Source organism: Phyllostomus hastatus, unplaced genomic scaffold (genome assembly GCF_019186645.2).
Source record: "Phyllostomus hastatus isolate PE091 unplaced genomic scaffold, TTU_PhHast_1.1 phas_contig_34, whole genome shotgun sequence".
NCBI classification, from domain to species: Eukaryota; Metazoa; Chordata; class Mammalia; order Chiroptera; family Phyllostomidae; genus Phyllostomus; species Phyllostomus hastatus.
Genome location: NW_025333857.1, coordinates 49,521,763 through 49,535,369, shown reverse-complemented (window position 1 = coordinate 49,535,369; position 13,607 = coordinate 49,521,763). Strand labels below are relative to the sequence as shown.

Below are 13,607 nucleotides of genomic sequence, written 5' to 3'. Positions count from 1 at the left end.
GCTGTTCATTTTTTTAAAAAAACCCTCTCTTATCAGCCTCCTGGCAGCGTTTGCGTTTCCTGTGCATGTTAATTACTTTATTAATTACGTCGGTGTCTCTGGCTCTGCCCGGCGCATCCCGGCGCTCTTTGTTCCCAGTGCGCGCGCGTCCTGCCTCGCGCGTCTGCACGTGCACGCCCGGCTTCCATTTCTAAAAGGGATTCTTCGAGCCTCGGTAAACACGTGGCTTTCGATTAGCCATGCAGTCGTCATTCCCGTTTCCGTTGCAGCTGCGCCGCCGGTGGGGTGTTCGCTAACATTCTCCCGAACAGAGGCGCTTCGTGTTAGGTTTCTGACGTTGTTCCTCAGCCCTTGTCTTCTCTCCGGGTCGTAGCGCGGAGAGCCCCACAACCTAGGACTGGGGGGTGAATGAGCAGGAAGGTGTGGGGGGCGGGGTGGGGCCTGGGGATGGGGCTGGGGCTCGGGCTCGGGCTCGGGGTAGAGTAGCTGAACCGCGAGGCCGACGGGGATGGGGCTTCGCCAGACAAGGCTGGAGGGTGACCTGGGACCAAATCCTGGGAGCACTTGAGTGTTAAGCTGAGAATTTGAGACTTCATCCTAAAAACCAACATCCCCCAAAGCACGAAAACATGACGTGCACTATTAATCCCATTCACTGTCCCAAAATAAAAGAGAATGGGGGCATTTCATGGTCTGAAAGTTTTTTTAAATCCCAGAAACTACACATCTGCTTCTTGGGCTTTGGCACGGCAAACGCTCTGGAGAGTTCTGCGATTACTAGTTTAACTAAAATCATTAACTAGCATTTCCAAACCTTCTTTGGCCACAGAACCCTTTCTCTGGGTGCATGTTGACAACATGGGCATATTCTAATGTGGAGTCTAATTTAGGAAGCGCTGCTGGAGGGGTTGAGGGGCCTTGTCGGGTTTTCAGCAGGAAGGACTTGCTTAGACTGTGTTTAGAAAGGTGCTCTGGCAGGCTGTGGGGAGACCAGAGGTGGGGTGGGGGTGTGGCAAGGAGGCAGGCCCCGAATGGTTCAAGCAAAAGGAAACAAGAATCTAAACCAAGGTTTCAAATGTTTCCGTGTTTTCTTTCCATTCTCTTTCAAACTGCATTGTTGTCTTAAAATTGGAAAATCAGTGTTGCTATAATAAATCAGAGCACAAGGATTTTACTCAGGCGTAAAATCTGAATGGGAAAGCAGTCCATGCGTTCTTCCGTCTCCAGAGGAAGTGCTTAGCCCAGCAGGGTGCTGGAACACAACAGCCATCTGTTTCTGCAAGTCACCAGAGTGCATCGAGGCTTTCCAACCAGACAGACCCACAGTCGGGTCCCAGGCCACACCTTAGTGGCTCTGTGACCCTGGGCAAGCGGCTGCATGTCTCTATGTCTGCATTTTCCTGTGCAGTAAAGAGAAAGAATAATCCCTCTCTCACAGCTTCAGGACTGCCTGAGGGGGCATGCGCAAAGTCCTTAGCACAGTGCTCGACATGTAATAACATAAACACAAATGGAATTGCCCTTCTCTATTAGTCAGGATAGGCTGGGCCAAGCTGCAGTAACAAAGAACCCCTAACTCTCAGCAGCAAACTGCATCAAAGATCTATTTCTCTCTCATGCAAAGTCTGCTTGTAAATCCAGGTGGTTTCCAGGGGAACCATCTTCCATGAGGCAGCTCAGTGATCTGGGACTGAACATGAGGCAGCACACAGATCTTGTGACAATTCTTCTAGGCTTTAGCCCACAAAGGTCAGATGTCACTTCCTCCCATAGCCCATTGGCCAGAATGAGTCATGTGGCCCCCCGCCCACTGTAAAGGGGCTGGGGAGCACCAACCTCAGGCAGCTACTCCTTCACTCCCCTTGATGTGTCCACTGAACCTCTCTGAGCCTCAGTCTCCTCATCGCTAAGGCAGGGCTGATACTTCCTGTCCACCTGGCATGAGGTTATTAGGGAGCACGTGTGATCACATATGTGGAAAATGTTAACATTGGAGGTGATTACGTGCTCACTTTCAGCCGGGCCGAAACCACGTCCCATCTTTGGTTCACAGGAAAACATGCAGCTCCAGTTCTCCGTAAATCTCCGTTCCAGTCCTTATTCCCCAGCCCTGTCTTGTCTCTGATTGCCCACACCCCCCGTCTAAGTTGGGCCTTTTATATTTTTTTGGTGAAACCACGAAGGCCACCCAGCAGCAGTCTTTGGTGGCCTGTTTCTGGAACCGCGCACCTGGTGGCACATCCTGCATGGAACAGGAGACCCTGGGGTGCCATGAGGGGTGACAGGGCACTGCCGCCTTTCTCTCAGGGGTCCCGCCTCACAGGGTATGTGGAGTGGGTGTCCCCCAAGCACCAAGATTCCCTTAAATGTGGGCAGCGACCGTGTGCATTGCCAAGCTCCACTATGTGGTTTGGCTGCCAAACAACCAAGGTCAGGGTTAATAACTCAGCTGCATAAGGCTCTAGGCATGGGGAAGGGACACTACTCTTGCCCTCCTCGGATCCTCTTGGAGACTTGTATTTTCATATGGGCCCGGACCCTGTAGAAATAGTGACAAGATGAAGTGTGGCCAGGATGGGGAAAGAATAAGAAGAAACTGTGCCGTGTAGGAAGGATTGATGTGGACCCAGCAAAGAGAAGGCTCAGAGGGGCACGATCACCATCTCTAAGCTTCAGAGGGGCTGTCCTGGGGTCCAGGGACGAGCCGCAGCCTGCAGGGCCCCAGAAGGCACAGCTGAGACCCGCGGGGGAAGTTCTGGTGGGACAGATTTCAGCTTAGGATGAGGAAGAACATTCACATTTTAGTCTGAACCATCCCAAAATGAACTGGGCTTCCTTAGGAGGTAGTGAGTGTCTCATCACCAGAGCTGAGCAAAGGAAGACTGGACAAGCTCTTGGCAGGGGCTGCTCACGGAGGAAGGGAAGTGGAAGAAGATGCCTGAGTGAATCTCTTCAAGCCCAGAAGTTCTCTGACTGCACAAAGTAGAATAGCTGAGTACTGTGGCCTGCAGAGGTATTTTATATGTATTGACATAAATGTTTATGTATTTGTTGTTGACGGGTGTGTGTGAGAGGAGGTAGGAAGAGCTCTGAATGGTGATGGGTTGGAGCATCACACTCACACTGGAAACTCCATCGCTGGTGTGGAGGAGAAGGCCCTGGTGAGGCACAAGGATACTGGCCAGGAACACGGAGAAAGAAGGGGGCACACAGACCGAAGGGGCACGCAGGCTCTCCGGGGCCTGTAGCCTCCCAGGGACTCCCACGCACAGCCAGCGGTGGCAGCAGCACCGATTACAGCATCTTGTTTTGGAACAGGCTTTGCAACACTGCACTTTTGGGGCTCCCAGCCCGCTTGCCTCTCTGAATGACAACAGGCAAATGAAATGGACGCATTGTTCTTACACACATTACTGCGGGTGGGTATGTGTCTGGGCTGTGTTGTCTTTTGTCTTTGGGGTTCTCGCTCAATACTCAGAACAACCCTCAAAGCAGGTAGGTGACTCCAGCGTTTCTCGGAGGAGAACCTGGAGCTCAGAGGGAGCTCGAGGCAGACCTGGGTCAGAGCCCCGGGCCAGAGGCAACGCCAGCGGCTGCCCGTTACACCAGGGTGCTGTGGTGTTGCCCTGCTGCCTTTTCGCCAAGGGCAAACTAAAATCTGAGCTGCAGCAGGGAACTTGAGAGGGAACACTTGAGGCTCGTTCAGGCAGCCAGCTTCCTGTGTCCTTGCTGAGCTGGGACTCCCAGAATTACCCAGAGTTCCAGGGAGGAGTCCCAACAACAGAAAGGGTCCTGGGCTAGGGGTCAGGACAGCAGGCTCAAGTGCCAGGTCCTCAGGTTTCTTGCTGTGTGACCTTGGGTGAATTACAGCCTCTTCCTGGGCCCAGTGTTCTCTGTGCAAAATGGACATGAGGCCGATGGCCGTACTCAACTCCTAGGGCTATTAGGCAGATCTAACAGTGTTGAAAACCGTAAAATTGAGTACACATGCATAACAGTGGTGGACTCTAGTAGCTCTGTCCGGGGTCCCCCATGCTCCTGCTTTCTGACTTAGGGCGTCTTCACACCCTAGTTCTGTCGCCTCCCATTTCACACCAAGCCGGACTTGAGCTTGACAGCAGGAAGTCGCCGTGAGCCACCAGCCAGGCCAGGCACTGAGCTAGCTGCAGCCCCTGTGAGAGGATGGCGAGAGACACGCCACGGGCATAGCCAGCCAGGGCTGGGAAGCACCAGCTCAGCTGCCCTGAGGTCTGGGCTGGGAGGTCCTCAGGCTGGGCCGTTCTAGACTTGTGGTGTGAAGCCAAGGTTCAGGGGTCCTGGGTTCAAGTCCCATGGCTGTATTGGAGCCCACTCCCATGGCGATTGTCTGGATGAAATGGGACAGTGTGTGTGCTTAGCCTGGAATCTGGCATGTAGCATTCTATAAATGGGCGGGGGGGGATCGCGGGGAGGAGAGGGAGGGCAAAAAATTGAACACAGAGATATGCAACAGGAGGGCAGTGGTCCTCCCCAAAAAGAGAGGCAGGAGTCCCTGGGGCCTCAGAGGGGTGGGGCAAGAGGAGCTGGGAAGGTTTCAGAGGTGGAGGAGTGGGTGGGTGTCAGAAAGGGTGTCCCAGGACCAGGGACAGTAAGGGTCCCTGGCCACAGATGGGGTCGGGGGAGGGGAGTCGAGGATGGGAATAGTATGTGGGGTCCCGTTACCGAGGGACCAAGTGACTATTCCCTCGTCCAGCTCTTGTTCTTGTTCATTCTCAAGGCTTCATTAATATCTCAGACTCTCACTGTATTGTATCGGCATCTGAGGGACGCAGGTTCCCCTTCAACCTCTCGTGTCTCTCTCTACTCTCCGTTGGTTGTTCTGTGGATCCCCTGCCCGCCTGGGTCAGGGCCCCCAAGCCTCCTCTGAGGCCCAGCCGTGGGACCCTCCCTCCTCCACCCGCTGGCCAGACACGGAGCTGTGAAGGGTCAGGCGGGTCCGGGGCTGCAGGAAGAAAGCGTTGCTCTGCTCTCAGGGTGGAGGTGGTTTAGCCCCAGGCATTCCCATGTGCACCCTGGGAAACACAGTCCTGCAGGCTTCTGCCCGGCCAGGTCCGGCATGAGGGGTCCAGGCACCCTGTCCTGCGGAGGGTGGGCGAAAACCAGACTTCAGGAGCTGAGCCCGGGAGGCACGGGCTTCTGTCTGCGGTTACCACCGTGGAATCACCGGATATTGGCACTTGAGGGGCCTCCGAGGGGAAAGGTCTTGCCCGAGGTTGGCTACCAAACCATTCCCCTCAATAATGCCGCTTCTATAAAAATCGGGTGACCAAGGGAATAGTGAACCCATATTTCGTCACGTCCCAATGGCATGTGGGGCCTCATGGGTTTTGAGACCCGGGAAGAATTGCCTCAACTCCCCCAGGTGGAGAGACCCCGAATGCCCTGGGCCTGCTAGAGACGTTGGCCCTTTCCCAGCCTCTCCTGCAGGCGTGGCCCAGTTCCTGGCTCACAGGCGCCGTCTCTCTCCTGCCTCACGTCACCCAGGGCGAGTCTGAGGCCCTTTGCCGGGTTCCCAGCATGCCCCTCTCGCTCATCAGGCACTGGCATTTCCTGAGTTTTAGCAGAACTTCCAGAAGGTGCGGAAGCCTGAGGGGAAGGACCACGTGGCCCAACCAGCTTCCTTCCTTCTCCCAGCCTCTCTCCTCTCCTCCTGGTTCTCTCCTCCCTCCTCCCTCTCCTGGCTCCCGCAGTGCTTTGCTCCCCCCTCTGAATACTTGGTGCCTGTGGCAAGTCCCACCAGAGTCTGGCTGTCCCTGAAGTGAATTCTCCCCCAGCTGCATCTTCTCCAGCACTGAAGTGTGTCTGGGTGCCTTTCTCACATCAGCCATTCAAAGTACCCACTTAGTCTTTCCCCAGCCCTTTCACCAACTTCAGAAAAAGAGCTATCACACTTACTTCAAAAAGGTCCTTGAAATTAAAAGCTCTCCCGCAATATCCCGTGACTCCGGCACAAGGACTGGAGACTCGCTGGACAGGCAGCCCCGACGCCGGAGGGAGGCAGACACGCCCAGCTCCTGCGGCAGGCCCCGTGCTCCCCAGTGTCTCGTTGCCTAAAGAAGCCAGCAATCTGGGTGTGCAGATGAAATCACCTGGGTTTGAGGTGCTAAGGTGCCCAGGAAGTGGTGGGTCCGTTGCCCCATTCACAATGCACCCTGGGAAAGCGCCTCCCCTGCCACGTCACCCCCCCTCCCCATGACCTAGCACCTCCTGGCTTTGCATTTATCCACAGTCCCTACAAATTCCTGAGCTCCTGAACTCCTCCTGCTCCTGGCTTGCCCCCCATCCTCCCCCTCCCCTCCCCCAACCCCTGACACAGGCCCAAGAAGAATAGGAGTGCCCCTGAAGGCCCACCTCCACAGGGCGGGGACAGAGCCCGGCCACAGGAAAGGGAATGACAAAAGAAGTTGAGACGCAAACCCCACCCGCTTTGCAGGAAAGAGGTCTGTCTGGTGTGACTTTGCCTCTGATTCACTGTGTCACCTTAAGCCAGTCCCTTGTCCTCTCTGAGCCTGTTTCCTCACCTGTAATGTGGGTGCAACATTCCTGGCTCCTTCATCAGTCTGCCCTGAGGTCAAAATCCAAGAGAAATCCCAGTGTGTAGACTTGTGAGCTGCAAAGAGCTACGGATGTTTGGGCCCACTGCTGCACTGGTCAGCCCTGAACTTCCCTGAGAGGATCTCCACCCCAGCTCTGACCCTTATACAACCACAGAAGTTCCAAGGTCAAATTCAGGATGCCTCTCTGAACAGGACCAGGCAGGGGTCTGCTGGCCCACTGGCACCCTAATGTGGAGCACGGTTTCCTTGCCCTTCTCAACCAGGGCCTGGCCACCTCTCCCGCCTCATCTCCCCTCCTTAAAACATCAGGCGAGCAGCTTTGGACCCCACACCTGCTGCTCTGGAAGCCGCCCCCCCATGCACCTGGGCAGGGTGCACAGCACGGCAGACTGGATAGGTCCAAGAGCCAGAGGGCGGCCCCAGCCAGCTCTGGAGAGCTGATGCAGCGGTACCCAGTGCCCGAAAACTGTTAGGTCCCGATAAACGTTGGCTGGTGAGCAGCCTGTGAGGCTGGCCCCTCCCGTGCCACCCCGCAGCGAGGTCCAGTGCACAGGGTGTGGGCCCAGGTCGGGACACCCGCATCTGGATCTCCACTCAGCCACCCACCTGCCGGAGTCCTTTCCTGGGCCTGTTTCTCCATCTATAAAAGTAGGACGTGGACTAGTGCACAGTCCTCTCAGTGTTGGGAGATGGGGAGTCACAGGGACCAGAGGACTTTCCTGGCGTTGAGTGCCCAAGTGCCAGAGGCTCTGAGTGCCCTGCACTGAACAGGAGAGTTCCTCACTGCAAAAAACCGTGCCCCGCCCCAAGGAAAGCAGTGCCCCAAGTGCCCCCGTTGAGAAACCCTGGTTAGTGATCTCACAGGTCCCTACCGGATCTGGGATTCTGAAAACATTCCCTCTAACTCATAATCAAACATTCAAAAAAAAAAAATCCTTACCCTGAAATGACAGCTTCTAGCGTTGCTGCCTCAGAGACGAGGGGCTGCTGCGGTTGAGATAAGCAGCCCGGCCCCAGAGGGACCGGGAAGGCGCCTGGCAGCTCCGAGCTCTGCGCCGCCCCTCCGCAGTCGGAGATAATGACGGTTACACTCGGGGAGCAGGCTTCCTGCTCTCTGAAGCCCGGTAAACACACCGGTTACCGCCTTTGATCGCCAATGCTGGGAGGGTGCAGGCGAGGAAATCAGGGTTCAGAATGGCTTAGAGGTGTGTTCAAAGTCACCCAGCTGGTGAGTGACCCACTCGGATTGAATCACGTGCCCTTTCCCCTCCCCACCCAGGCAGCCTTGATGGGGCTCCCCTGCCTTCCCCCCCGCCAAAGAGTGAGTGTCCACTGTGTCCACTCACCTGCCTTCCCAGGAAAAGAGAAGCATCTCAAGACTCTGAAACGCAGCCCAAAGCTTAGACATCCTCCCCTCCCCCACCATCCCATTGATGAGACACACATATCCTCACCTACCATATATTTCAAAAATCAAATTTGAAATTAAAACAAAAAAGCAGGAATGGCCCAGGGAACAAGCTTGAGAGCCAGCTTCCGGGACCTGGTCAGGAGGTGGAAGGAACCCCCTCTTCAGAGAAGTGCTGGCCGGCCGGGGCTCAAGAACCTGCGACCCCTGAGCAGTGACAGCAGGGAAGGCAAGGAGCCCCACTGTCACGGGGGGGCTCACGGCACCCTTCATGCCCCCCTCCTGGACGCCTCAGCCCCCTGCCCAGCCCCGACTGCCCCGGCCAGCCCCCACAGCACTCACACGAGCACCGCACCACGGGGTCCAGGCCGGGGTCAGAACACAGACAGGCGTGTGGAGTCTGACCTTGTGCTAAGCTGTCACCCTGTGTCAGGGGTGTGCGAGTGACAAAGGCATCTTCCCTCTTCACCAAAGATCTGCTGGGTGAGGACCAAATGTCACCCTGCTGTTTCAGATCCTTTACGGCTTGTCTCCTAGACCGGCGGCCTCGGTGTCACCTGGGAGCGTGTTTGGACTGTCGCCGCATCCAGACCCGCTGACCCTGCCGCCTGTTAACAAGCTCCCTGGGCGGTTGCTGTGCTGGCCCCTCACTTCTCACACTCCAGCCACGCCGGCCGCCCGCTGGTTCCTTAAATACGCCCAAGTCTTCACCATTTCGGGCCCTTCCCACTTGCTGTTCCCCCTCCTAGGAGTGGGCGCCCCCTAGATTCTCACTATTCAGGTCTCAGGCTGAGTGTTGCTGCTGCAGAAGAGCATCCCCAGACTCCCTGACCCGAAATCTGAAATCGGTCCCCCACTAGCACCCCTCAAAGCACCTTGCACCTCTCTTCAGGCACGCGTATCACCGCCCTACCTTAGCCGGACCGTGTGGTCCATTAGTCCTCTGTGCCCCCACTGGAATGCACCCTTCGGCAGGGCAAGCCCCCCATCCGTCCTGTACACCTGGGCCCCAGCATGGAGCAGAGTGCGCAGCACACGGTAGCACAGAAGTACTGATTTTTTTCTCAGTGGATCAGTGTAGGACAAATCCAGCCCTCCCTCCACTGTGCAGGCTCACATTAACTATACCGTAAATTAACCCATGGGCTCACTCTGCAAATGAGTAACTAGGGTCTAGAAAAAGGTGGGGACTTGACCAGGGTCACCAAGCAAGTCTATACCAGGACCCCGGCCTCTGACCTTTTAGGACTCCACGCCTCAAGCCACGCCCAAACCCCCCTGCATGTCGTTTGTGCAGCCTGACAAAGCAGGATGTTTGCAGGGGCCACTGACCTACATTGTGAGTAATTGCATTATGCAGAGGGACTCTCAGGCCAGCTGCTCTCCCGTCAATGCACAGATGGGGGAGCCCTTCCCCCAGCAGCTTCTGTATGCCTCCCGCTGAGCAGCAGCAGCTGGACCAGGAGTCAGGTGCCAGCACTTGCAGCCTCTGGCCACCACAGGCAGGCGTGGCCTCCCTGCTGGGTGCTGCGCCCTGTCTAGCCCCATCCTGCGGGAAGAGCATTTTATCGGCTGAAATTCAGCCGGCAGCACCAAAGCACAACCTCCCCAGAGCTCCAGGGGCTTCAGGGCAGGCCTCTGTTGAACATTTAGCAATTAAGTCATTCCTCCCACGAGCAGCACCTCACAGTTTAAGGAGCAGCTTTGTACCCACTGTCTGCTTCAAATTTGACAGGATGCTTTGAGAGCGGCAAGGTGAGTTAGGAAAAGCACATGGCGAGGGAGAAAAGAACACTGGTTTGAGAGTCAGACAGACCTGGGTTTGAATTTCAGCTCTAACACTTTCTAGCTGGAGATTTGGGGCAAGTTACTTAACTGCTCTGTGCCTCAGTTTCCTCATTTGTAAAATGAGTACATGCCAAGGATTCTTGTGAGGCTTTGACAGGATAACAGGTATAGAGCTTGCCGCTCTATCATCGTCGTCATTCGTGACAGGCATTTCTTGGTGTCCTTAGGGTGGCTGTGATTGGGGAAGTCCACCCATTCTCCCTCCGGGGCTGCCTCTCATGGAATTACCCTGATCGTACTAGAATGGAAGACCCATGAGGACAAGGCTCTCGTCAGCCCGAGATTGCTGCCTTCCCCGTGCCCAGAATGCTACCGGCAAATGGCAGTGCTTGGTAGTTACATATTAAATGAGGGAATGAATGAATGAATGAATGAGGTGAGCAGCAAGTAAGGAACAAAAACAAAGAGAAAAGCAGGTTGAGCTTGCTTGTAGGTCAGTCTGGAGAGCAAGGGAAACATTCTTAGGCCAGCAGAGAGGCCGTAGTCCACAGCCGGGCGGGGAGGTGGGCCTGTAGTCTTGTCTCAGGCCCTGAGGTGAGACCCAGCTTGGCATCTGTAGGGGGCAGCGCCCTGTGCTCACTGGCTCTGGGCTGCACGGCTGGCCCACAGTAGAAGCAGGGTGAATGGGATGGGCAGGTACAGCCAGGGGCCCTCCACTCCTCCGTAGTAGGTCCCCCTTCCCATGCCCCAAGAGCGGGATGGGGGTCCTCCATGATGCCTGGAGATCCGGCCTTGTTTAAGGCCAGTGGTGCCTTCTAAAGTAGTACAGGATGCTGCTGAGGGCTTCATCACAGACAGCCCCACCAAGACACAGATGTAGTTCTGTGTCCCCAGCAGAGGTTGATCCACAACCTCTGAGAGCAACTCATAGATGCCCAGGCCATTGCCGCCACGTCTGCAGAGGCCAGCACTGGGCGGGACTCTCTGCACAGTTCTTTGCTGTCCTCTAGTGGCGGATTGGTGCACAACAGTGATTCCAAGTCAGCGCTTCAGGTGGTGGCTGGGCTCCCTGCCCCCTCCCATTGCCTGGGCAGGCACACCTCTCCCTCCTGCAACCCCCTAAAGCCAACCCCAATCCCTGCCATTCTGATCCGTATCCAGTGTGCACAGGCCTGTGTGAGGGTGACATGCACTACCAGGAGATCGCTGTGGCTTATTTCTGGATGGGAGCCTGGGTCCTGGGGAGATGGGGGCATCTCTGTCCCCCGCCCAGCCTCAGAACCGCTGACTTCTCTGAAATCTCAGTGAGCCCTTGGTTCTTCTGCCGTCTGCCCAGCTCTGCAGCCAAGGCTGTGCTTCAGCTGATGGCGATGGGTGGGGGCTAAAAGACCAGATGTGAGAATTAGGGTTCCAGGATTCAGAAAGTCAGAGCAGACGGCGATGGGGACTGGGGTCGGGGGAGGGGGTGTGGGGATGGTGGTTACTGACAGGGGGAAGATAAGCAGGCTGGGATGTCAGCTCCAGAAGCGGGGGGACAGAGCTAACAGCAGTTGGGTGAAAATCACCTGCTGGGGCTGAGTCAGCCCTAAAGAACATCCAAATCACCAGTGCAAGGTCGTTCCTTGAAAGCCAAGGAGACCTGGAGCAAGGTGCAGGCAGACTCACCTTCCCCAGGAGGGTGAGCTCAGTCCTAGGCCTGCAGATCAGTGGTAAGCTCAAGCAGGTTGAAGGCCCAGGTCAACCTCTGGGAGACGATGATGTGTACCTTCACGGTGTCTCCCCGCTCCTGAAGAAGAATGTGCAGACTCAAGGAGAGAGCTTGGGATTATTCCGGGGAGCCCAAGAGGCACAACCAGTGGGTGGAGGTGCAGGAGGAGAAAGTTCTTGCTCAAGAGTGCAGGGAAGGGTCTGTCACGGGCGGGGGGGGCGGGGGTAAGTAATCCAGACGACTGTTGTCAGCTTCCCGTGAACAGAGTTATTGTCACATTGAACAAAGGTGTGTGGCAGAATCAGTCCTCTCACAGATAATCCAAGGGTCCATCACAAATTATTGCTTTCATTGTGGAAGAGCAGACCCAGTCATCATTGACGGGTTTGCTCTTCGTGCATGACCGTGGCGGGCCTGCTGCACTGCAGTGTCGCTTGTTGTCCAATGTCAGAGAAACCCACGTTCCCCACAAAGTCACTGGTGACCTCAGGGCAACTCCTGTCTCAGTCTCCTCAGTTAAACCATGCAAGGACACAGGACACGCCCATCACCCTTGGTAGAATCCAGCCCAGCTCCTGGGTTGCATAGCAGGAGAGAAGGAATCTCTAGCCTTGGCCATGCTGACCTTGGTTCCTGGGGATCACCTTGCCCCGGTGCCCACCGCTACCACTGCAGAGCCTTAAGGAACCCCTCGCCCCTCTGGCACTCCAGCCTGTGTGTGGACTCAGTGGCCACGGAGACATGGAGGCTGAACTAAGGCTTTCTGTGGCTTGAGACAGCAAAGGGGAGTCAGGCTCTGGAGAACATGCAGTGGGGTGGTCAGGTTGGTGGACAGCCTGAGCCCACAGGCTGCACCACTCCTGGCACTCCTGCTTCCCCAACTCAGAGGTGTCCCTGCCATTGCTGCCTCAAAGGCCAGGCCTAGAGGACAGGGCCAGGAGAAAGAGGTTTCCATCCTCCACCCGCCCAAGGCCTGCCTCCTACATCACCAGAGTGCCCCTTCTGGCCAGCCCTTACCCTCCAGCATGTGGCTTTACCCCGGGCCTCAATAGGGCAACTACGTCCTGAACACAGTTCTTTGACAAGATGACCTCAATGGTTCTGTTTTAAAGACAAACAGGTTTGCAGAGAAATCTTTGACTTAATACATTTCTTGACAGTGTATGGATATAGCAATTCCAAAACTAGTTTGGGCCTATTTGTAGGATTAAACAAATGAGAGACCATTTTGATGTTACCAGAAACCAGTGTTCTCACTGTAAAAGAAGAAAGATGCAAATGTGAAATAGAGGGAAGCAAGCAAGACCCCTGTGATGTGAGAGTTTATATCGACAGACAGGTGATAGAAAGAAAGATAGAATGATGATGGAGGGAAGGAAGGAAGGAACATATGTACATACACGCGTACGTGGACCTATAAGTCATGATGCCCCAGAAACGGTGAGCACATCTAGTGCCCAGATCTTGGCTTCTAAACACCAGCCCCAGCCGAACAGAACCAGGGCTCCTTGGAGACATGGCTGATTCCAAGACTGGTGAGAGAAAAGTGTGAGGAGACCTTGGGACGTCCTGTGCCAAGAAGTAAAAAAGTGCTCAAAAAAAATTATGGGGACACAGTGAAAGACACGGAAGGCAGCATGAAGGGGTTTTCCATTAGCCAAGTCTGGGGGGAAATGAGCATCGAAATGAGTAATCGCGTTATGGGAGTCTAAGACACTGAATTAAATAAAAACATGAAAGTCCATACTGATATACATTTTAAAAGTGAGCAGAAAGGGAAGATCTTGTTTACAGTAGAATGCCACATATTTGAATGGAATCACAGAATTGGAAAATCACTGTTGTGCAGCCCCCAAAGCACTGTGACTCAGGTGAGAATCATCAGTGGATGCTGGAACCACCGAGTTCATGTTTGTGGGGGAACAGGACGCCCACACAGGCTCCAAGTGTCTCCAGCAGATCATTGATTAATCACGAAGGGGAAATGGCACCTTTAAAGTGGAGAGTTCTGGCAGACGTCCCTTCAACCGAATGGTCACAGTTATCATGGCCAGTAATGGGACCAAGTGCCACCGAGTGCCCCTGAGTGAACCACCAAGGAGATCAA

General features: G+C 55.2%; 1 protein-coding gene and 1 long non-coding RNA gene across 2 annotated transcripts in view; one reads left to right on the top strand and one right to left on the bottom strand.

The window, feature by feature from the left end:
* GABBR2 (gamma-aminobutyric acid type B receptor subunit 2) overlaps positions 1-13,607 on the top strand; it is a 329,379-nt gene that overhangs the window by 295,554 nt on the left and 20,218 nt on the right. The gene's annotated exons all lie outside the window — the stretch shown is intronic.
* LOC123820196 lies at positions 4,572-6,587 on the bottom strand. The gene is made up of 3 exons (XR_006785907.1): positions 6,561-6,587; positions 5,935-6,089; positions 4,572-5,118 (listed from the first exon to the last, which is right to left on the bottom strand). It is a non-coding gene; the product is annotated as an uncharacterized LOC123820196 (long non-coding RNA).